The 24,480-nt window shown below is 48.0% G+C and overlaps 1 protein-coding gene and 1 long non-coding RNA gene across 2 annotated transcripts in view; one reads left to right on the forward strand and one right to left on the reverse strand.

Moving 5' to 3' along the window:
* BUD13 (BUD13 homolog) overlaps nucleotides 1–24,480 on the reverse strand; it is a 564,524-nt gene that overhangs the window by 375,888 nt on the left and 164,156 nt on the right. The window lies entirely within an intron of this gene.
* Nucleotides 12,633–16,037, forward strand: LOC119239879 (uncharacterized). The gene is made up of 3 exons (XR_005124031.2): nucleotides 12,633–12,686; nucleotides 12,891–13,091; nucleotides 15,526–16,037. It is a non-coding gene; the product is annotated as an uncharacterized LOC119239879 (long non-coding RNA).

The following is a 24,480-nucleotide window of genomic DNA, read 5'->3' on the forward strand; positions in this document are numbered from 1 at the left end:
GGGAGTGGAAAGCATAGGAGCATTAAACTAGAAAAAGGGAAACATTAAAATAATAAAGACCACCATCCCCCATGGCAGGCTAACAGTTATGAATATTTATACTTCAAACATCATCACAAAACATCTTTACAGTAAAAACTACAGGCCATGCAAGAAGAAACTGAAATGCATTAGCAGTCAAAGATTACAGCTGACTACCTAGTACAAGACAGAAGTGAACAAAAAATAAAATAAGGATACAAAGGAGCAAATAATAAAATTATTAAGGTTATTCTGATACCTTAAAAATAAAACCTTCAATACCCTGAAAACAGAATATAAAATAATAGAAAATCTAAGGCTACAAAGATAGCCTTAATATATCCCCCCAAACAGAAAACATACTAACAACAGTCTGGGATTACAATGTAAGAAAATTAAAATTTTGAAATAAAATCCTTATCACTCAGAAATTTGAATTCTTTCTCTTAAACAGCACTTGGAACAAAGAAGAAATCAAAACTGAAGTTGGAAAATACTGTAAAATAATCCTAAAGAAAATATTGTATATAAGAACCTGTGCTAAGAGTTCATACATAAAAATGAAAATGAATTAATGATGCATCAACTGAAAAAGTTAGGGGAAAAAGACCACAAACTCAAGCTAAGGAAAGCAGAAAGAAGACATTAGTTATACGAAAGCAGAATGCCATGAATTACATTAGAGAAATGCAGAACTAATACATGCAACCAAGAGCTGATTCTATTTTAGCAGGGAAAAAAAGCTAATAAAATATATAAACCATTAGTTAAGATTATCAAGACAAAGGGAGAAAACAGAAATATCCCAAGTAAATAATTACAGAGGGAAACTGATAAAATTTTAAACCTAACATAACACTATTTTGCTCATCTTTATGCAAACTAACTTGAGAAAATGGGTAAAAGGATAAATTTGCGGGAAAATATAAACTACCCAACTAACCATAATAAAGTTAGATAATCCAATGGACTAACTGCCATGGAAATGATTATTAATGAACTACACACCCACCCTGAAAGAGCCCCAAGCCCAAAAATTATCACAGAAGAATTCTAACAAACCTTTAAGAAACAGGTAATTCTGGTGCTTTGTAAACTCGTTCAGATTATACAGAAGGAAAAAAACTCACAATTCTCTTTCATGACAATAATATAAATGACATCAAAACCAGACAAAGAGCTCAAAAAGAAACTATATAAAATACTAGATAACAGAAATCAGTGACATGTTAAAAAAAAGTCAAGTAGCATTTACTCCAGAATATCCAGAATAACTGGATATTTAAAAATCATTTGTAATTCAGTATATTAACAGCTCAAAAGAGAAATATCACACAGACTGTTCTCACAGAGGCTGGAAGGATATTTGAGAAATTCACAGCCCTGCTTGCTTTTGTAAAGCAGCTTATAAAATGGTAAAGGATGGAAACTTGCTAAATATGATTTTTTTTAAAAGTTTGGGCAAACACCAGACTATGAACACTTATTACCGCCAGGAACAAGACCTAGACATACAGTATTACCACCATTATTTCACATTGTCCCACAGTTTCAGAATTGGAAAGAAAGTAAAATCATTTTCACTTGATGTGATTCTTTATTTGGAAAACTCAAGAAAATTAATTGGAAACCGTTACAAACAATAAAAAAGTTTATTAAGTTGACTGGTTATAAATTAATATACCAACACATATACACAACAACCAGTAAGACATAATGGAAGAAAAGAAATTCGTTTTTTTTTTAAGATTTATTTATTATTTATACAAGCACTGGGTACAGTCAGAAGCTCAGGAGGGTGAGAGAATTCACCAGAGCCAGAGCGGAGAGCAGAACAGGCAGAGTGACGAAGTACACTGCTGAGGGGAGCAGCGGGCGGCAGGAGAGGTCTGTGCTCCATGTGGGACCCTCGCCCAGCCGCCAGGGATCGAACTGGCACTGCAGAGGCTGCAGACAGCTTCACAACCCAGCGCTCAACTGCTGTGCCACCCGGGAGGCCCAAGAAATTCATTTATAATAGCAACAATGATAAGACACATGGTATTAAACCAAGAAATGAAGAAGATCTAGGAGGGGGATAAAAAAGCTCTGAAAACACTATGAAACACCAATAAAAGACTTAGATATAAAGATTCAATGTAGAAAATATGAAAACCTCCGATATTAATGTGTAGATTCAGTGTAACCTTGTCCCTGAATGTCATCAAAGTTGAGATTTGGTTGCTGCTGTTGTTAAATTGTGTTTGGGCTTTTGTTTTTCTTTTGTTGTGGGGGCAGGCCTATAAAGATAATTCTGAAAAAAAATAACAACTGAAAAAAATTATCTAGAAATAAATAAGCAAGAATTACTACAAAAATATTTTTTGAAGAAGAGTAATGGTTGGAAGAGGCAGGACTGGCCTTACCAGATATCAAACACATTATGAAGTCACAACAGTGTAATTATTAAAACACCAGAGGACACAGCAAGAACAGATAGTGCAGTCAATGAAACAGAAGAGACCCAAAGACGACCTTTCAAGAGGGGAAGGTAGAAGTTCTTAAAAAATAGCATTTAGCCAACTGGCTAGCCATTTGAGGGAGAAAATAAGGAGTGTAAAGTTGGATCCCTATCTCCTTTCTCACACAAAAATCAACTCAAGAAGAATCAACTATTTACATATTTACAAAATGAAATCATACATGGGAGAATTTTACAAATAAAATCTTGAAGTGGGGTAGAACTTTCTGAAAATGACCAAAAATCTAGGGACTATTTCAAAGGGTTGATAATTTGATGGGGACAAAAAAAAAATCAAATTTGCCTAGTTTGGGGCTAGTGTAATGGGAAGTAGCACAGACAGAGCCAAAATACAAATGATAGACTGGGGCAAAGGAAAATGGATGTCATATGACAGACAGTTAATTTTCTAAAAAGAGAAAAAGCAAGTTTCTTACTCTGATGTCAATAGCATTGTCTCTTAGCATTATTTCAGACTTAAAAGGAATGGCAAATGCAAACTAGCACGGGGCTCAGCACAGCAATTCTACCCCCAGCTCCCACCCCCAGCTTGATCAATCCATGCTCTTGTTGGCTCAAAGAGAATGTTCTATTCACAGCAAACCCTGTTCAGAGGTTCTGCTCTCTGCGGCGAGGCTTTCCTTCTTCCAGAGCTGAAGGAGGCAACCATGTGAGAGGGGCAGGGCTCCATACCCAAGATGGGCGCCCAGGATTTACACCCAGCTGAGCAAGCTTCTGCCCAATCTGGCCAGCTAGTGGGGGTCAAGAGAAGAACGTATGCTGGGACTTGGACCTGGCAGCCACAGCCAAGAACAAGCACCCCAAATCAGGGGCGGCGAAGCCCTGAGACAGTGCTTTGAGGTAGCAGATGCCACCTCACTGGCTCAGATCCTCAACTGCTTAGTTGCAGCCTGCCCCCCCCCCCAACTCCCCCATGTCCATGAACCAGGGTTTGGCGGAATTCCCTGGCTTCCTCCCAGGTGGGGGATGCAAGGAAGTTCTGTTGGATACCATGGTCAGTTACTTCAGGCCCGCCTCCCCAGGACCCTCCTGACCCCCAGCACACTCAGTTATTTTTCTCTGGGGCAGGGAAACAGGGGGGATGGGCATAGGTGAGCTGCTATCCTGAATTAAAAGCCTACGGGGTTCTGTTCTCTGCTCTGCCAGATAAAGGAGGTCTGTACCTGGATCTCTTGCAGGCTCCACTGGAAACTCACTGTGTCTCACCGAGCACATTGCTCTCCCTCTCCCCTAGTTTCCCCACCATAAAATGAGGGGATGGGAGAGAACAGCAACCTCCATGGTACCTTCCAGCTCTGACATTCTGTGACTCTAGGATCGCCCCCAAGAGCCAGCCATGCAAACCAGAGAGACTGTTCTTTCTGGGGAACAGAAAAGGCTGTGTTCTAGCCCTGCGAGCCTGCAAGCAACTCCATCTGAGGCCGTCAAGCATTCTTTTTTTTTTTAATTAATTTATTTATACATACAAGAACTGGAGTACAGGCCAGAGGTGTGGGCGGTGAGAGGATTCACCAGAGACAGAGTGGGGAACAGAACAGACAGATTGACTGAAATACACTGCTGAGGGGAGCAGCGGGCCAGCCAGGAGAGGTCTGCTGTGCCATATGGGTAGCTCCCTGGCCAGGGATCAAACTCGTGCTGCAGTGGCTGTGGATCACTTCCTAGTGCTGGGTCTTAACCCCTTGTGCCACCAGGGAGGCCCCCTTACATCCATTCTTAACAGGGTGTTTCCTGGATTTTTTGACCAAGGTACCACAAAGCAACAAATGCCAGTCTACCAGTAGAAATGGCAAAGCAGATGTTCAAAGACCAGTTAGAAGGCTCTGCCAGATACAAAGAGGATGTAAAGGGTGGGGAATGTGGGCATGGAGAGCAAGTTTGGGAAGCAATATTCTTTGGGGAAAAGTGTTACCAGTATTTACCATCCCTCTCCAGGCAAAAGCAGTGGGGAGAGCAGCCCAATGAGGGGGACCACCAAAGCATGGCTCCAAGAGCTTGCTAAGGGTCCCCTGAAGTTAGAGGAGCCCAAGGGACTGGCTTCCAAATTTGGCCATGACATTAAAGAGCAAGAGACCTTGAGTCGCTTTGGTGGCGGTGGAAGAATGATTCTGAGTGGACAGGTCTGGCCACCAGGATTTGTTACGGACAAAAGATGTTTCTGCATTTCCCTGGACCAGAGTGGCTCAAATGGGAGGGAGAGCCAGCTGGATAGCAGGGAGGGCAGCAGGACTCCAGCAGCAAGTGGATATGTACCCGATCAAAGAGGGGAACTCTCAGGAGGGGGTGACAGTTGGAGGATTGCTTATGTAAGGCAGGCGCAGTCAGAGAGGAACCCACAAGAGAATATGTCTGCTTTAAGCACCTGCTAGGCCTAGCAAGCACTGTCCTTGAGGGCCTCATCCGGAAGTGGAGTGCCCTGCGGGGGTGGAACAGGGCCTTAGTGCAGGAATTAGAGCTGATACAGCTGTGAGAGCATGACAGGTCTACACAAGGCTGTTGCCTGTCTGATGTTGAGTCTGGAGTCACTGCAGGTCATGAAGCAGGAGAATGAGGCAATCAGAGCCTCCAGCCTCAACACGCTGCAGAAGGAGCTGGAGCCCTGGATCTACAAGGTGCATACACACCTGCACAGGACTCAGTGGCCAAGATGAGACCCTGAGGGAGCTGTAACCAGGCCCAGTGAGGCCAGCCAGCTACTGCCTAGAATGTGCTGGAACAACAGTCCCTGCACCAGCTGCCCCTGTGTAATGCTGCTTTCCTTCTGTCTTCAAATCTCTCCAAGTTACTCTTATGGCCAATCCAGAGTCATTCAGGAAAGGGAGTTCTGGGAAATGGAATTCTACCTGTGTTACTTTGATACAGCACAAAGCCACATGGCCATCTTCTGACATCATGCAGGCAAGAACTTGCTCCCTCATTGCCCTGCACCCCCTGAGGGGTCACAGTGGCTGGGACAAGCAAGCTAGAAAAGGACAAGAAGCTAACCCCATGGCCTGCTCCAGGGAATGCAGTCAAACTCATTACCTCAATTTTCCTCTAGAAAGAAGGCGTTAGCCACAGCACCAACCAAAATCACAGACACTGGGAATTGGCCTACCTAAAAATTCAAACGACCTTTACAAAGAATAATTATGAAGTATTTAAGGGTGAATAGAAGACCTAAATAAAAGGAGAAAATTATCCCCAAATTAATGTGTTAACTCAATACCATTCTGAACAAAATAACAGCATAAGTGTTTGCAATTGGTTTTTCATTTATTATGAGTGAATTTTTTTTAAAGATTTATTTATTTTCATACAAGAGCTGGGGTACAGGCCAGAGGAGCAGGAGGGTGAGAGGAGTCACCAGAGACAAAGCAGGGAGCAGAAGAGGCAGATGCCCAAAATACACTGCTGAGGGGAGCAGCAGATGCGACAGGAGAGGTCTGCCACACCATGTGGGACTCTCCCTGGCCGACCAGGAATTGAACCGGCGCTGCAAAGGCTGCAGACAGCTTCACAGCACAGCACTCAACCCGCTGTGCCACCAGGGAAGCTCTATGATGAGTGAACTTATTATCTTTTCTATATGAGTTATTTAGTTATTTTATTTCCTCCTTTGGGAATTACCTGTTGACAGGATTGTCTTTTTTCTTAAGAGCATTACTGGGTTTTCTTGATTTGATGAACATTTTCTTAGAGTTAAAAAGCTTTCCAGTTGTATTTAGTTAAAACATCTCCACATTTGTTGATGGACCTTAAATTCTGCTTATACTGTTGAGGCATTTAGGAGCCTTATGTTTTTAGTAGTTCAGCCTGTCCATTGTGTATACATGATTTCTTCTATTTGGTTTATGGTTAGAAACAGAAATCAGATATTTATTATAGTTTTCTACATAATTTTTACAGTTAACTTCTCTTTCAATGTTTTATTAATTTTTGACTCAAATACTACAGTGCTATCATAGTCCTAATCTGGTAGTTCTAGGGAAATTTTTGCAGAATTACTAAGAGATAATTGATAACCATCACTGTGTAAGTTTAAGGCATAGAGCATGATGGTTGATTTACATCTATCGTAAAATGATGATTGCAATAGGTTCAGCTAACATTCATCTTCTCCCTAGATACAATCAAAAGGAGGGGGGAAAAAAAGGAAAAGACTTTTCTCCTGGTGATTAGAACTCTCTGATTTTGCCCATTTTCTAATTGGGTTATTTGGATTTTTGCTTTTGAGTTGTATGAGTTCTTTATATTTTTTGCATGTTGAACCTTTATCAAATCTGTGACTTACAAATATTTTTTACTACCTCAGAGGCTGTGTTTGTTGATGGCTTCTTTTGCTGTTCAAGTTTTTAGTTTGGTGTAGTCTCTTGTTTATCTTGTATCTTGTTGATTGTGCTTTGGGTGTCAAATCCCAAAAAAACCATTACCAATATGCATGTCAAGCATTATTCCTATGTTTTCTTCTAGGAGTCTCATGATTTCAGGTCTTGTATTCAAGTCTTTAATACATTTCAAGTGAATTTTTGTGAGTGGTGTATAATAGGGTCCAGTTTCCTTTTTTTTTTTTTTTAAAGATTTGCTTATTTATGCATACAAGAACTGGGGTGTAAATCAGAGGTGCAGGGCACGAGAAGATTCACCAGAGACAGAGTGGGGAGAAGAACAGGTGGATTGACAGAAATACATTGCTGAGCGGAGCAGCGGGAGAGATAGGGGAGGTCTGCTGCGCCATGTGTGTTAGCTCCTTAGCCGGGGATTGAACTCATGCTGCAGTGGCTGATGATAGCTTGATAGTGCTGTCCTTAACCCCTGCGCCACCAGGGAGGCCCCAGTCAGGTTTCTTCTTTGACATGTGACTATCCAATTATCTAGCACCATTTATTAAGAGACTACCTTTTCTCTATTGCTATTCTGACTCCCGCATCAAATATTAGTTGACTATATGTGCTTACTGTTAACTTCTTTATCCACATGAATTTTTTTCTTCTTTTTTGAAATAAGATAGGTATCTGACTGTATGTCTATCTTCTTCCCCCCAGCCCCACCAGCTGTCCAATTTTTTCCAGGCATCTTTTATTTGTAGCAAAGTGGATAATTTTGCATTATCTTAACAGCTGGCGTCAAAGCAGTTTTAGCGGACAACTGTCACTGTTTGCAAGATTCTCTTGATAAACATGCAATAAAAGGTGAACCCCCTGAAGGTCCAAGTGACAGTGGCACAAAACTTTGGATAAGAGGAAAGTCACTCCACATGAGATTCAGGAGAATGAGTGGTTATTCACACAAAAAGGAGAGTAAGAGAGAAATAACAAACAAGAAGGGAAGATGAGCTAGAAAAGTGGCAAGAGGCTTGAATGAATTGAGACTCAGTGAAGTATATTGGGGATGAATACAATATATGTGCTTTAAAAGATGATGCTTGTTGTGAAAACTAAATCTCTCTGTGTTTCAGTAATGTAACCCCCACCCTCCTATATCACACTCCTGCCCAAAACTGTTTGTATGGGTAGATTTTTCCAGCTGGAATTTCCTAGAAGATAGACAAACAAATTCTAAAGCAGAACAAAAAGCCACAGAGAGCTAAATAACTTCTGAAAGAAGAACATGGAGGAGAGGCATGCCCTATCAGGTACTGGAAACAGTGCAGCCTGTCATAATCGTTTCAGTCAGGATAGGTTAGATTTTGCTGCAGAAACAAAAGCCTCCAAGCATCACCATTTAAAACAACCATGGTCTATTCCTCACTCAGGTTATAGGTCCATAGAGGGTTCCCTGAGGCTCTCTCTGCCCTGGTCTCTTTACTCTGGGCTGACAACACCTACCTGACTGGAGCATTGTGGGTAGTCACGGGGAAAGGGAACACAATGAATCACACAATGGCCCTGCAAGCTTCCTTCCAGAAGTGACATATATCACTTACGATCACATTTCATCATCCGAATCGTGTCATAGAGCTACACTCAACTCCAAGTGCACAGGGAAATGCAATCCTAGCATTTCCTGGAAAAGAATAGAACTAGACTGTGACAGTCCTGATGACTACCAAAAGCATTTTTTAAATAAAAACTGTAGTACTGGCATAGGGATTCGTAAATAAACCAAATAGGACAGAAGGGGAACTCTAGAAAAACAAAGAACTATACAGAGGTTGTGTGTCTGCATGTGTATCAGACTGAGCATATGATATAGGGGACATCATTTAAGTACAAGAGAAAAAGGTTTCCTGATGGGGTAGTTTTGGAAGACTGGCTGACCACACAAATAAAAAACTTTAAATCTCGCACGCAGACCTCTCCTGCCGCGCCCGCTGCTCCCCTCAGCAGTGTACTTCATCGGTCTGCCTGTTCTGCCACCCGCTCTGGTGCTGGTGAATTCTCTCACCCTCTTGCACTTCTGACTGTACCCAGTGCTTGTGTAAATAAATAAATAAATCTTAAAAAAAAACTTTAAATCTCTCCTTTCAGTGGTGAACTTCACATGGTATATTAATATGTTGATTCTCAGTGATGCATAACTGAAACTTCTAGGATGTTATAATACAACGTTACTTCAATTAAAAAGATTAAGAATAATAACTAAAACTTCTAGAATGTTATAATACAATGTTATTTCAATTAAAAAATTTAAGAATAATAAAGTTCTCCTTCCACTCTATGAAAACTTGAACTCCAGAAGATGAGGAGCCTAAATATGATCTGTGAAATTATAAAGCTAATGGAGAAAATGTAAAAAAGAATATCTTTATGACCTTGGCATGGGAAGATTTCTCTAATAAGACCCCAAAAGTTTCAAACCATATTGAAAAAAGAAATGATGCATTTGACTAGCAGGAAATGGAGCCTTTCTGTTAATGGAAGGACACCAGAGACAGAGTTAACAAGCCGGTGACCAGCCGAAGATGTCGCAGCATCTAGAGAAAAGAGGATGTGTGCATTCCTGGTGTAGCATATATATTTGAGCGCCTTCAAATCAACAAGAAAAATACCAGGAGGAACTGAGAAAGGGCAAATTCATGGGAGGAAAATCTGCAAAATCCTCCCCTATAGCAGATTCATGAAGAGATGAGCAAATGCTAATCAGAGAAACGCAAAGCCAGGCAAACAGCCCCTTACACCCATCAGCCTGACAGCAGTTAGAAAGCCAGATAACACCAAGTGATGGGAAAACTCAGGGAAACAGGACCCACAGACACTGCAGAGGAAGCAACAGCTGGCAGAGCTGATGTCGGGAACCCCCTGGCTGCAGTGCACAGCAACTTCCAGAACCACAAGAGGACATGGCTCACGTATCACAGCAAGGAATTCGAGGCAGCCTGGGAGCCTCCCACCAGGGCTTGAAAGCAACAGGTACTGGGTGCAGAGTGTGAAATCACCCACAGGGCCTGGAGGAGTGAAACAGATGCCTGTACAGCAGCATGAACGAGTACGGGAAACAGAGACAAGGAGAAAAAGTAAGAACCAGACCTCCAGATGTGTATTTTTATCATGCCTTTCTATGTGATGTACTAGATGTGGCCAGTATCACATATACAATACATGTATGTCATACATATACAGATTCATATATTTATGTACTTACATATGTAGGATATACACTAAAAGTTAAAGATAGGGAGATATGAATGCAGGCGAAATGGGAAAAAATGGTGAAATAAGGTACAATCAAGACCTTTCGCAGACAGGGCCTCCCTGGTGGTGCAGTGGGTTGAGCACAGCACTGTGAAGCTGTCCACATCCTCCATGGTGCTGGTTCGATTGCTGGCCAGGGAGATTCCCACATGGCATGGCAGACCTCTCCTGTCTCGCCCACTGCTCCCCTTAGCAGTATATTTCAGTCCTTCTGCCTGTTCTGCTCCCTGCTCTGTCTCTGGTGGATTCTCACACCCTCCCGTGCCTCTGGCCTATACCCCAGTGCTTATATAAATAAATAAAATCTTAAAAATAAAAAAAAGATCTTTCACAGATGAATGGCAGTGATTAAGGACGGCTGGGTGTGATTAACTCAAGTCTATGGATCGGCCGTCCTGTGAACAGAGGGAAAAAGAAAGCAACCACTCAAAATTGCTGGTCTGCCTCAGAGTGGCAGGCCCCCTCCTATTATATGGGATAAAGTAGTCTCTTCTCACACTTGAACCTGCAGAATCCAGAGATTCAGCTCCAGATGTTGGGACACAGGGCTTGTGCTGTGTGTTTCCAGCCTGCTCCCAGCAGCAACAGCTCGAATAGCAGAGAGCCAGACCCCATCCGGACACCACACCCAACTGCAGGGGTCTGGGAAGGGAGGAAAGAGGCTTCACAGACAGTCACACTCTGGTAGCACCACACCAGCCCGCTCCCCACATCCACAGCTGGCTTCCCTAAAAGAGTACAAGCTCCATGAGGGCAGGGGTCACGCTGACTTACTCTCCTACTTACGTGTGACATGGCACAGCAGGTGCTAGTACAATGGCCTGGCACATGGCAGAGACTCAACAGACATTTGTTATTCCCAGGTTGGATGTGAAAAGTCCAACAAGAAAGTGATGGATAAGAATTAGGGCGTCAGCATAGGATTCTCAGGGGCAGTTGGGGGTGGGAGTCAATTAGACTTAAGGAGGGCTAGACTGGGGCCTCCCTGGTGGCACAGTAGGTTGAGCACAGCACTGTGAAGCTGTCTGCAGCCTCCACAGCACAGGTTCGATTCCCGGCCGGCCTGGGAGAATTCCACATGGCGAGGCAGACCTCTCCTGTCTCACCCACTGCTTTGGTCTGTCTGCCTGTTCTGCTCCCCACTCTGTCTCTGGTGAATCCTCTCATGCTCCCATAACTCTGGCCTGTACCCCAGCTCTTGTATAAATAGAAATAAATCTTAAAAAAAAAAAAAAGGAGGGCTAGACTAGGCAGACTGGAAGGGGAAGGAACCCTCTCCCGCCTCCCCCCCCCGCCCATGACAACTGCCTCATTAACTGAGTGGCTTTCACCTACCACCCTCCCCTGGCCTCTCCATCCCATCACACACCTTCCCCTCCAGCTGAATCCAAAGACACAGCAAGGGCAAGTGCAACGAGGACCACAGGAACTTGGCCAGAATTGCAGAAGGGAGTGGGGGGTAGGGGGTTAAGGGGGAGAAAATCCAGCCTGGAATTCATGCTCTGCCCCACATATCCAGAGTGGAGAACACGTGTGGATGGACAGCAAGGGGCTGCAGGCGAGGCCACTTCCAGCCTCAGGCCCAAAGGGTCAGGGCAGAGCCATATCTGAGGACAGGAGAGCAGCAGTTGTCATTTGTCTCAATAGCTCCTCCTGCCCCTCTATGCCCACTTTTTCTGTCCTTTCTGCCCCAGCTTTTGGCACTTTCTGACTGTTCTAGGACGGAGTCAGCACACCCGCTTTGCTCTCAGCCCCCACACCTGTAGCATGACACACACAACCCACCAAGACAAAGCTGAGATTCGAGGTTATTTACACCTCTGTATGATTAATGTTGTTCTACTTCCCTTAAGGGTACTGGGGGCAAATAAGCGCTTCCTGTGGTGCTATTTCATCCTGCAGCAGAACCTCTGCAGGGGAGATTTCCCTACAGGACCTTGTCAGCTGGCCTTGGGGGTGGGTGGCTATCCCCCATCTACCCAATTCACTGTGACGCTCCCACCCGAAAGAACCCAAACTCCCCAGACACCATGGGCTGGGCACAGAGGATGTGTCACATCTAGAACAGTGTTCAACATTTCCAATTTTCATCTGGGATTCAGGTGATAGGAAAAAGACATCCTTTATTATGCCCGAAGCCCTGGGGAAGGAGGGTCCAGACCTGGAGGGTGCAGGGTGTGTTGTCCATCACAGTCCATCCCTGGGGCTGCGGGCTCCCACAGCCCCCAGACTGAGACACTGCTGTGCACCCCCACACGAGGATCCCCCATTCCCAACCCCAGACTGACCTCTCCTGGCCAGACCCTGCAAAACAGTTTGGAAAGAGAAGGGGCGAGGAGTCATCCTCTGTGTGCTCAGTGTTTTCCCCCTGCCTTCCCCCCCAAAGAAAGGGAAGGAGGGAAGGAGAGGAAATCAGAAAGCTCAGTTGATCCTCCCACCCTCCAGCCTCTCCCCCAGACTCCAGCTGTCCGCTGAAAATCACAAAGCCTTTTCGCTCAGAACCCAGAGAAAAAAAGAGAGGAAAGCAATGGGTAGGGAAGCAGCAGCAGCAAATTTCAAAAGGAGGGCTAATTTGTGCAGCGCTGGACAGCTGCATTTGCATAATGAAATGTGCAGAGGATGTTTGGCTCATGTATTTTTTAGAAGGTTTAACTTTAATTTTATTTAGCCTAAGAAGGGCATGTCACTCAAACTCCGCTGGTCATTTATAAAAATATTTCAATTGTGTTTCCAAGGAGCTGTCTTTCTGGCCTAAGTGGCGGGTGCCGGAGGTTGTGAATGCTAATGCAGAGGTCGGGAGATCGATTGGGGAGGGACAGAGACACCAAGAAAGAGGCACTGAAGAGGCAGAGAAGAAAGGACAAGCAGGAATACAAAGCAAGAAAGACAGGAGTGTGGATGGGACAAGGCGCCCTGACTCCAGAGGAGCAGATCAGGTAACGGGCCTCAGCGGGAGGGGGTGGGCCTTCCCAGGGGAGGTGGGGCTGCTGCGCAGGTGCGGCTGCTCTCCCAGCCCATGGCGTTTGGATTTAGTTTCCAGGATTGCAACTCTAAACTCCCAACAAACACCACTGCCAACAAGGGCATGCTGTGACCAAGCTGTCTTCCTTGCACCCCTGGGTCCTGCGCTGCAAGCATTTTCTGCATTTCTGAGCTGCTAGGAAGGCGGCTGATGGTGGGCTGTTTGCCTTGGAGAGGGCCAGGGAGGGCTGAGCTGAGCTGGGGGGGCCCTGTATAATTCTTTTCTCCTGCAGTTACAGCAACACCACCCACGCCCCTGCTGCCCCCTGTCTACCATACCTGCCCCAGCCTCCTAAATAAAACACTCTTAGACTTTCAAGCCACATGTGACCCCCTGGGCATAAGCAGAGATGGAGACACAATGTCTCCCCACCCCTCAGCTTCAGAGGGCCTCAGAGACACCCTAGAATCTCAGACCCGAGGTTAACCAATGTAGAAACAGAGAGGTCAAGGGGGGAAGAAACTGCAACCCAGAGGTATTCAGGGTCCCCCAGGTCAGAGTTCTCCTGCCAATGCCCCCTGCTTTCTACTTCCCCAGGCTAACCCACCCCTGGCAGCCCGGGCTCTGCTGGCTCCTCTCTAGATCTCACAGATCATAAAAGCCATCTCCAAAAACATGCTCGGGAAAATTCCACCCCAGCAGAACAATTTAACTCTCCTTGAATGGTTTTCCTGTTGGGTGCTGCACGAGAAGTGTCCAGCTCTCCCCTGGGTCTGTGGACATAGCCTGGAGCCCTGAGCTTCCACGTTGGGGCATTTCCCAAAGCCCCAGTCTTGGAGGCAACAACACCTAATGCTGGCTGTTAGGCAGAGGGGCACTGTAGCCCCCTCCTCACAGTAGTACCCCGGTCCCCAGAAGAATTAAAATTACAGGGCCTCCCTGGTGGAGCAAGGGGTTAAGCACCGCTCTATGAAGCAACCTGTAGCCTCCGCAGCACGAGTTCTATCCCCGGCTGGCCAGGGAGATACCCACATGGTGAAGCAGACCTCTCCTATCTTGCCTGTTGCTTCCCTCAGCAGTGTATTTCAGTCAGTCTGCCTGTTCTGTTCCCCACTCTGTCTCTGGTGAATCCTCTCACCCACTGCATCTCTGGCCTGTACCCCAGCTCTTGCATGCATAAATAAATATTAAAAAAAAGAATTAAAATTACACAACCCAGGGGATGGGTCACATGGGGATAGGGACATGCAGCCTGAGGCAGCAAGGGGTCTGAGCCATGCCCTGGAGTTGGGTCATCTGGCTTCACATTTGCTTCAGCCAAACCCTTAACCCTAACCTCTGACCCTCCATTTCCTTATCTGTGACAAGAAGGGAAAGTTCACGTAGCTGGTAAGAGGTTTTGACATTATGCATTATATTTTTTTTATTTTTATTTATTTTTATTTATTTATGCACACAAGAGCTGGGGTATAGGCCAGAGGTGTAGGAGGGTGAGAGAATTCACCAGAGACAGAGTGGGGAGCAGAACAGGCAGACTGACTGAAATACACTGCTGAGGGGAGCAGCGGGTGAGACAAACGAGGTATGCTGTGCCATGTGGGTCAGCTCCCTGGCCGGGATGCTGATAGCTTCATAGTGCTAAGACTTGACCCCTTGTGCCACCAGGGAGACCTGACATCATGCATTATAATATGCATGGTCCAGGGTATCTGGGGTTTCGGGGCTGTCTGCCAGGCACTCTAACAGAGAGACCCCACAGGTGGAGCCATGAGTCCTCGTTGCCTTAGGAAACAATAACAGAGAGGGCAGAGCAGAGCCAACTCCTGTTCTTGGAGAATACTGACCTCCTGTAAATTTGTTGGCCCTTCACAAAAGAGCTTTGATAAAGACTAGAGAATCAGAGACTGTTAGAAGCAGCAGGAGAAGAAACAGTCTAATGAAATACTCTAATACTCACATCTCAAAAAATAAGAATCTTAGCCCAGAGAGGAGACAGCAACAGCCCCGGGTCATAGAGCTGGTCAGGCACAGACAAGACCAGAGCACCCCCCTTCAGGCCCCCTTACTTTCCTTTCCTATAAGATTTCCAGTGGGTGAGACTCCCTCCCACCCCACACCCCCAACACACATACACACACACACACACACACACACACACTTACACTCACACACACACAGGCCAGGAAAGGGCCGATGGAGTGGGCTTCCAACACACGAGTACCCCCTGTGCAGACAGAGGGGACAGCCTAGACCAGATGGGGGCTGGCCACCACAGCCCCTCCAGGGATGCCTGCATATGGCCAGCCAGGCCTGGCAGCCCATGCACACTAATCCTGCTGTCAGCCAGGCTGGGCGCCGGATTAGGAAATGTCACGTTTCAAAGGAAATTATTTCCATTTTCTCCCCAGGAAAGGAAAAGGCAGAAAGACAAGCAAACCCCCAGGGTGGTGTGTTGGGAGATAGGCCAGCATACGGGCCTCAGGCAGGCACTGCCCCGCCTCCCACCCCTCGGAGGACACCCAAAAGTGACAGCCATCGCCTCGCTGAGTTCATCCCGCCAAGAACAAATGGATTTCACAGTTCATCAAGGGAGGAGGGGGTGTGTCATGGGCTCAGCCACCATGACCTACCTTTGGTCCTGCCAGCACCCCATCTCCCTCCTGTCCCTGCCTCCTGAGAGCAGCAAGTCTGAGCAAGAAGTCACCCTTGCCTTCCCTTTGGGCAGCAGAAACGCTGCCCCTGCTTGGCCCTGAGACCTCTACCCTGGGGCTCCCCCTCTGTAGACAGGACAGAAACCTCAAGACACAGAGAAGGAAAGAGCCGGTCCCCCTCGCTGGTCGCCTCTCTCTGCTCTTACTTTTCTGCTTCTCTTCCTTCCCCTTCCTCATCTGAGTCAATAATAAACATCTCTCATTCTTACCACCACTGAAAATTATGGGGCTTCTTAATTACAAAAGTAAAGTCACAATATTAGCAATTAATTAATTTTAATCTGGCCCAGAAGAGGTCGGGCAAACAATCGCCCCTGTACGCCTCTGGCGCTGAGGACCACCCTGACGGATATTGTGATTGAAATATATTTGTATGGAGTTATTAGATACTATCTGCAATCAATCCATTACCATAAACTTAAGCTTCCACATTCTTTCATATTAAATGAATTTTCATATCACATTTCCCAATAAGCACTGCCTCCAGTCAACCCTTATTTATCTAATAACGCCATGCAAATATTTTATTATATTTCAATGAAATGTGTCGAAAACTATTACCTTGTGCTGCCTTTGGGGTGGGGAGGGAAGGGTGCTCAGTGGGAGGTGGGGGCTCCCCTCTCTGTCTGCTCAGTGCAGAAGCTGCCGCCTCCGGAGACATCCGCGTTCCCCTGCCCCCACTGTAGGCCCTGGCACCTCCACCTCCAGGGATCAATGCAAAAAGTGCTTCTTAGCCCCCAAAATAGCAAATCCAAATCTCTCTGGGAGAACGAGGGACCCCAGCTGATCTCCAAGAGCCCTCTGCCCCACCCATCTGGCCACAGAGCAAGACCCACAGCCTCATGGACACATGCTGTGCAGGCCCTCAGGCCCCACAGCTCAGGTCCCTGTACCTTGTTTACTGTTGTCATTATGCTGACATTCATTTCTGAACAAGGGGTGCATGTTTTCATTTTGTGCTGAGGGACCCCACAAATGATGCAGGTGGCCTTGACCCTGGCGAGGAATCACTTTAATTCCATAGTGCGGGCACTTTTCCGACCTGTGGCACTGGGGCGTGTTCACCTGTGTTCATCTAGCAGTCAGGCCTGGGCGGTCCTTCCTGGCCTGGCCTTTCAGCCTGTCCAGCTGTCCTTCCAGACACAAACCTGCTCCCGCAGAGTTCACCACCCCACTAATGAGGACACCGAAGTTTGTGCCAAAGGCTCCACATGCAGCAAGTAGGACGAGCCTACTGGCCCCAGGCTCTAGACCCAGAGTCAGGGCAGACAAATTCTGGCCACTGTCCTGCAGGTGACAGTGGTACTTGGGGCTAGTTCTCACAGCATCAATTCCTGTCCTGCTCAGGGTCTCCTTTGCCCCATGCTGACTGGGTGCTACCCCCATGTGGCCAGCAGAGGTGAGGTGATCCCAGTGTCCCCTGTCCCTACTGCTCACAATCTTTCTAACCAATCAGAAGAGACCAACCTCTTAGTGACAAAACTCCCAAATGGCCCCAGGAGGCTCACCGTCCAACTCTAAGTACCCTGGAGGCAGGATGCCCAGTTTCCCAAGCACCTGCATCTGCCCACACTCAGTTTATCAGGTGGACTAACCGCTGAACAATCTGCCTGCACTGACCGACTGACTGAGCACACACAGCGCCCCCAGCACCCCCAGGAGGCCAGGGGTGCCTATTTTTTCCCTCTCCCTCCTCCTTCCATCCTCTAATCATTCATGGTGACAGATTGACAGAAGTGCCCCCACCAGAAAAAACTGCCTCTGGGCACAAGTACAAAACATAAAACATTTAGGGAAAATCATCCAAGAACAGTTGGCACCACTAGTAAACTGCTTTAAACACTCAACGATAAGCAACCAGTTTAAAACTGTGGCACAGCTGAGTCCTGGCATCCGCCTGGCCAGTTTTGCTGACCTCCCCATCCTTGGCTCTCCTGGGGCTCTCCTGACCACAGCTACCCACTCCTGGCTCTCTCGCAGCTCCTAAAACTGGGCAGCAGCCCCTTGTGCCCACAGGCACATCCCAGGAAGTCCCAACTCTGGAGGATACAAGGGAGTGACGATTCCCTTTTTTGGAGTCCCTTCTCACCCACCCCTAGGACACAGCGCCAGTTCTAGCTAAGGATGAGAGCGTCTGACCACCTCTCTTGGCTAGCATGCCAGTTCCACGGAGCCCTCCACAAGCCTGGTCTCTCTGATCACGCACACTGTTTGCATAGCGTTTATGATCCAGAGCAGTTTCATATCTTTTATCCCACTGACCTCTCAACACTGGTGTGGTGGGTTTATAACTCCATCGTGGAGATGCAGAAAAGGCCCAGAAGCAAGTGCCCAGGTCACAGAGCTGCAGGTGGTGGAGCCGAGACAGGAACTCGACTCTTGTCTTCTTCATGCTTTTGCTGCCTGTAAGCTGCTCCTCGGCCCACATTCAGGTGCCTCTTAAGACTCAGAGATGGCCCCTGGGAACCCACAGGATCAAGGGGGGATCCTGGATCCCTGCAGCTCTGGGGAGAAACAGCTCTGGGGAGGGAGTGGACCTGCCACCATGACCTGGCTGACCCCATTCACCTCCGATCATGCCCTTCTCCCAGGTACCCAGGCTGGAGTCTGCTCCTAGACAGCAGGCCTGCATCTGGACTCCCCGCTCCCTGCAGTGGTTCTTGCAGCAACTTCAGAGCAGCGGCACTCTCAGTCCCACAGACACCCCAGGTCCCAGGAAGCGGCTACACCTTTCCTGTATCTGAGCAAGTAGATCCTGACCCACGGATGTCCTAGAGGCCTTCCCCACAGTCATAAGATACTTCCCACAAGTCACCTCATTTATTTCTAAACACACAAGCATGAGATTGGCACAAACACCCCCATTTAACGGATGAGAAAACCAAGGGCTTGAGCAGATTAAAGTCAGTTATTAACAGCCAAGAAATAACACGAGCATGATTTGAATGCAGGTTTTCTGACCCAGAGTTAATTTCAGTTCCCACCATCAGTGGTGTTGCCAAACCGGTGTCAGACAGTGGTCTCGGGGCCGTGATGACCCCACCGGCATGCCACACCCTCGGAGCCCTCCCTGGCCGGCTGCATTCCCGTGTATCGGGATCCTGGCCGGGCCCTGGGCCATTGCTGCATTGTTCTCACATTGTATTACTCGCTTTTTCACTTAACGTACAAATATGAAACACCTAGAACATATCAGGCACTGTGTGAAGTGCTGGGAAGACAAAAGACAAGCAGCGCACAGCTGCTTCCCAGAAGGAGCCTCCGGGTGAGGTGGGAGCAGTGAGCAGCGCAGCCGTGAGGGGCATCTGTGACAGAGCAAGCATAGGGCGCTCTGGAACCCGAGATGGGAACTCTTGGGCTGGTCTTGGCAGAAGAAAGTCTTCTTGAGAAAGGGGGAATCTACCATGTCACTTGAGCTATGGAAGTCTTGCCAGGCAAAAAGGGGGAGGCAGGGGCATACAGGCAGAGGGACAGAACAGCACGCCTGGAAATTCAAGCCTTTTTTTTTTTAAGATTTATTTATTTATGCATTCAAGAGCTGGGGTACAGGCCAGATGTGAGGGATTCACCAGAGACAGTGAGAGGATTCACCAGAGACAGAGCGGGGAACAGAACAGGTGGATCTACTGAAATACACTCCTGAGGGAGCAGCGGGCAAGACAGGAGAGGTCTGCTGCGCCATGTGGGTCACTTCCCTGGCCAGCCGAGATCGACTAAGCTCATGCTGCAGGGGCTGTGGACAGCTTCACAGTGTTGTGCTTAACTCCTTGCGCCACCAGGGAGGCCCAGGAATTCAAGCCTTTCATCTCGGATGTAGCATAGACCAGAATGGGACCGTGAGAGAGGAGAAAGGAGCCGAGCCACATTAGGTAGGAATTTAGGTGCCTGGTTGATGAGGGCAAAGGGGATGCCCTAGGGGCTTGCAGCAATAGAGTGGTGAGGACTATGTGGTCTGAAAAGAGATGATGGGTTGGAGGGGACTCGGAGAAAAATTTGAATGCTAAGATCGTAACCTGGGAACCACACAGAATGGAACAATAGGGAAGTTGCTGCAGAGATCATTTTAGCAGGATTTGGGGTTTTTAGCAGATGGAAAATAAAAGTGATCAAAGCTGACTCCGGGATTCTGACTGGGGCTGCTGGGCGGAGAGTTTTCAGAACCTAGAACACTGTGGGCACGCAGCGGGCACTCAGTAAGCATGTGTTGAATGAATGCATTCACCAAGGGAAGAAAGACAAGAGGAGCAGGTTTGTTGGGAGAAAGGTGATGAGCTAAGTTTGGGGGACATTTGGCAGAGAGTAGGGTACATGGGTCATCTGGGTAGAGGTGGGATGCCAGAGTCATCAGCTGGTAGATCACAACTGAAGCCTTGAGATTGTGAGAGAGAATTTGTGGCATAAAAGTGAAGGAGGCCAAAAACAGAATACTGGAAACTATAAAAACTTTAAGGAGGGCCTCCCCTGGTGGCGCAGCGGTTGAGCACTGGGCTGCGAAGCTGCCCGCAGCCTCTGCAGCGCCGGGTTAATCCCCGGCCACCAGCGAGGGTCCCACATGGCGTGACAGACCTCTCCTGCCGCCCGCTGCTCCCCTCAGCAGTGTATTTCATCAGTCTGCCTGTTCTGCTCCCCGCTCTGGCTCTGGTGAATTCTCTCACCCTCCTGTGCTTCTGACTGTACCCAGTGCTTGCATAGATAAATGAATAAAATCTTAAAAAAAGTTTAAGGAAAAGGAGGTTACAATGGAGACCACAAAGAAACAGAGAGGGGAAAGAGAAAACAGGGGAAATTGCAGCATGAAAACCAAGGGTAAGAGCAGTTCCAGAAGGAGTGGTCAGCTAAATCTGCTGAAGTGTAGAGATCAAGTAGGATAAGAGCTAAACTGCCATTGTATTTGGTGACACATACAGGTCACAGGTGTCAGCAGGATTGTTGGGTGAAAGCTCCATGATTCCAATGGAATGAATGAAATAAAAATAGGAAATTGACATCATTTCCAGATGCCTGGTGGCAAAGGAGAAAAGAGAGAGGGGGCGATAGTAGGTGAGGGTGGGGCTGTGAAATCAAAGAAGGGAGTGAGAAGGGAGATGTATATGTTTTCATGATATGTGAGTAGGTAAGAAATGGGAGGGGGTGATTTCAGGTTTAGCAGAGATGGTGAGGTAAAATCCCCAAACAGGAAACAGAAAACTTAGTCTCACTGTCCACTGAGACAGGAAGAAGCCAGGAAAAGTCCAGATACAAATTCAGGTAAACAGGTGAGAAGGATGTTTGCTGAAGGCTATCAGGATCTAGCACCACTGTCTGCTAGAGGTGGAATGAGAGGGAAATGAGGACAGAGTGTGGAGGAAGGTCAAGGACAGTAAAAAAAAGTTTGCAATAGCATCTTGGAGAGATGGGGAGGCCTACCTAACGAATCAGAAGGGTTGCTGAGAGCACCGAGGGCCCAGGTGAAGCCAGGGACCATGCATTTAGGAGACAGCAGCCTGCTCAGCACTGTGTGTGCATGTGTGTGTGTGTGTTTTCACTACTGATCTTAGCCTAAGACCCCATGTGAGCCTGTTCACACACTCTTTCCCCTTTCCAAAGCTCCTTGCACATGTGCACATGTGTGTTTACAGGTAGGACTGCTAAGTGCATGCACGTGTCCACCAGCACTCACCACACCCGTGCTGGACTGACCAAAGATTTAGAGTTTTCCAGGGCCTGAGACAGAAGCAGTGGGGGCTCTGAGGATACCACATGTGACTGAGATGGTTGATATTATGTGCCAGTATGCCCACCTGACTGAGCCATGGGTGCCCAGACACGTTATGAAACAGAACTCTGGGTGTGTCTGTGAGGGTGTTTTCAAGAGGATGCTAGTAGCAGTTGAATTGGTAGCCTGAGTAAAGCAGATTGCCCTGCCAGCAATGGTGGGCCTCACCCCATCAGTTGAAGGCCTGATTAGTACAAAAAAGGCTGACTCTCCCTCCAGTAGGGGAAAAGTCCTCCTACCTGATGGCCTTCAAACTAAAATATCAGTTCTTTTCTGCTTTCAGACTGGAACTGAAATGTGGGCTCTCCTGGGTCTTGATCCTGCTGCTTTCAGGCCAGAACTGACACCATCAGCTCTCCTGGTTCTCAGGCCCTTGGACCCAGACTGGAATCACTGCTGTCTCCGCTGGGCCTCGGTTTACTGCCTGCAGACCTCAGGACGTCTCAGTCTGCACGAGCCAATTCCTTAGAATAAATTCTTCTGTCTGTGTGTGTTTATATATATCAAGAGCTCCTATTAGTTCTGTTTCTCTGGAGAACTCTGACTACCACAGGGGCCAAATGACAGACTGGAGAATTTAAGTTGGATGGGAAAGAAAATGAAGACAGGGAAGTCAAGACATGAAGGGAACCCCAGGAGAGCGAAAAACACTCTGGAAGAAACTGAGCAGGAGAATGAGGTTGATGGGAAGTTGGGGTCAAAGCATGGGGTATGGGATTTCAGAGGGAGGACAATTCTGGACAATAAGACCCAGATGTTACCATGGGAGTGGCTGCCTAAAGTCCCCTGCAGGGGCAAACTAGAGTTCTTGCAGAGAGACTGTGTCTGCTTAGGGTCAGGAGGTAGAAGGAAATTTGAGAGAAAATACTGGGGATGTGGAAGGAACTGGGTACCAGAGAAGAGAAGGGAGGGCTTGGGAGGCAGGAGGGTGAGTCAGGAGAAGCGTCAGGGATTTCTCTGGTGGGGTGGCAAGCATATTACGGGTTCCCCTTCTCCCCAGCACACAGAAAAGCTACATTTCCCAGGCTTCCTTGCACCCAGGTAGGGGCTGTCTGCCCACATTGATGGTACGAGAGCGGAAGTAAGGTACACCACTTCCCAGCTTAGCCTCAGACCCCATGTGAGCCTCTTCACACACTCTTTCCCCTTTCCAATGCTCCTTGAAAGAATGTTAATGTGGAGGCATTGAAAAATAGAAGGGGTGAAGGTCCCCGTGCCATCCCTTGAAGAAGAGTTTCCAACATGAGCCACTGCACCCACCTGCATCAAGCTGAGAGGCAAAGAAGAAATAAAGCCTCGTGTGATGCACCACTGCGCTCTGCGGGTGTAAGGCTACTGCGGAATAGCCACTCCTATGCGGTAACCGAGGACAGCATGAGTGGGCACCGCTGGGTGACGAAGCCGTGGGGGTTCCACGGCAGTTGGAGCTAGTAGAGGAGAGACATGAGGCAAGAAAGCCGAGAAAAGAAAGAGAACATGGAAAGGCAGGAAGACTCAGACTTTTCTAGAAGGACTCGGCCACAGCCTAGATGGTTCAGGACTCCACCCACTGTGAACAGGGGGCTTGCACCACCGGCCCCTCCAGACTCCTGGATATAGGAAATGAGAAGCTGGAGAACCTTTCCCAGCCCAGGGGTCTGCAGGACCTCGGTGGTCACAGATACCCACCCTGCGGGACAGGGTGACTCAACACCCCTGACGTGGTATCCCTCACCCTGAGATGGGTTGTCGGCGCCTTCCCTCATTTTGTGAATAAGCGCTGACCACCCAGTACGTTCCAGCCCTTCTCGTGGTGCTGAAGCTGGAGAGACACGAGATGCTCCCTGGCCAGAGACCAGCGCAGCTCTCTCCAGAGGGCACTGCAGGCCAAAGGACAGAGCAGTGTCCTATGATGGCCCTCCTGGAGCGGTCAGCAGCCCAGGGAGCCACAGCAGTCAGGGTGCACCCAGGGTAAGGGTGAGCAAAAGTGGGGTTCCCACCTAGGCTGTGTGGACCCCTGGCTTCCCCCAGGGACGACATGGCCAGTTTGGGAGGCTTTGAACCTGCATGGCCTCCACCTCCCTGGTTCCCCCGAAGCCCCGAGGCGAGAGGGAGAGCGGTGACCAAGGTTTGCAAGTGATGGGGTTGTTACCCTTTGGGGCCCTGGCCTGCCTGGCATTATTACTGCTGCCCTCTCAGATGCCTTACCTCTGCCAACCCTTCACTCTCCCTCCCTGGATCCCTCCCCGATCCCCTTTTACTGCTCCCAGGGCCAACTGCATCTCAGGTCTTCCTCCCTCACACCCATCTCTGATTTTCCACTTCCCTCGCTTCTATTCCCTGGTCTCCCTGCTCCCCTGTCTCATTCCACCTGTGCCTCCCTCTCCATCCTCCCGCCACCCCTAACTCAGCTCTCAGACAGCCTGGTCTCTCGTTTTCTAGTCGCTCCCTCTTTCTCTCCTTTCAAATCAAATCAACAAGTATTTATTGAGTCTGAGTCTCTCTTCCCCCTTCCCTGACTTTGCCTCCCTCTGGCCTCAACCCACCCCCCTCTCTGCCCTGTGGCAGCTCCACTCACCCAGGAGCCGCCCACACGAGGCTGTCAGCAGCAGGACCCTGGGTTCCCTCCACATACACCGAAAACCCAGCCACGGTCCCCACTCTCCCTCAGCTCCTCCACCCTCCAGGCAGCCCGGGGAGCGTATATTATTTAGAGAAATTATTTAGCATTCTGCTTCTGTCATCCCCTGCCATGGCGCCAGGCCCTGATATGTGATAAAAATATCAACGTTAAATCGACTCTGACAACTGCTGTTTACTTGCAATGTCACCAGAGCCTGGAGCCAGGGGCAGAGTCGGCAGCTCCTGCAGGACCCAAAGCCCCAGCAGCAGCAGCAGCAGCAGCAGCAGCAGTGGCA

This window comes from Talpa occidentalis, unplaced genomic scaffold (genome assembly GCF_014898055.3).
Source record: "Talpa occidentalis isolate TD23 unplaced genomic scaffold, MPIMG_talOcc4v2.1 talOcc4.12, whole genome shotgun sequence".
NCBI classification, from domain to species: Eukaryota; Metazoa; Chordata; class Mammalia; order Eulipotyphla; family Talpidae; genus Talpa; species Talpa occidentalis.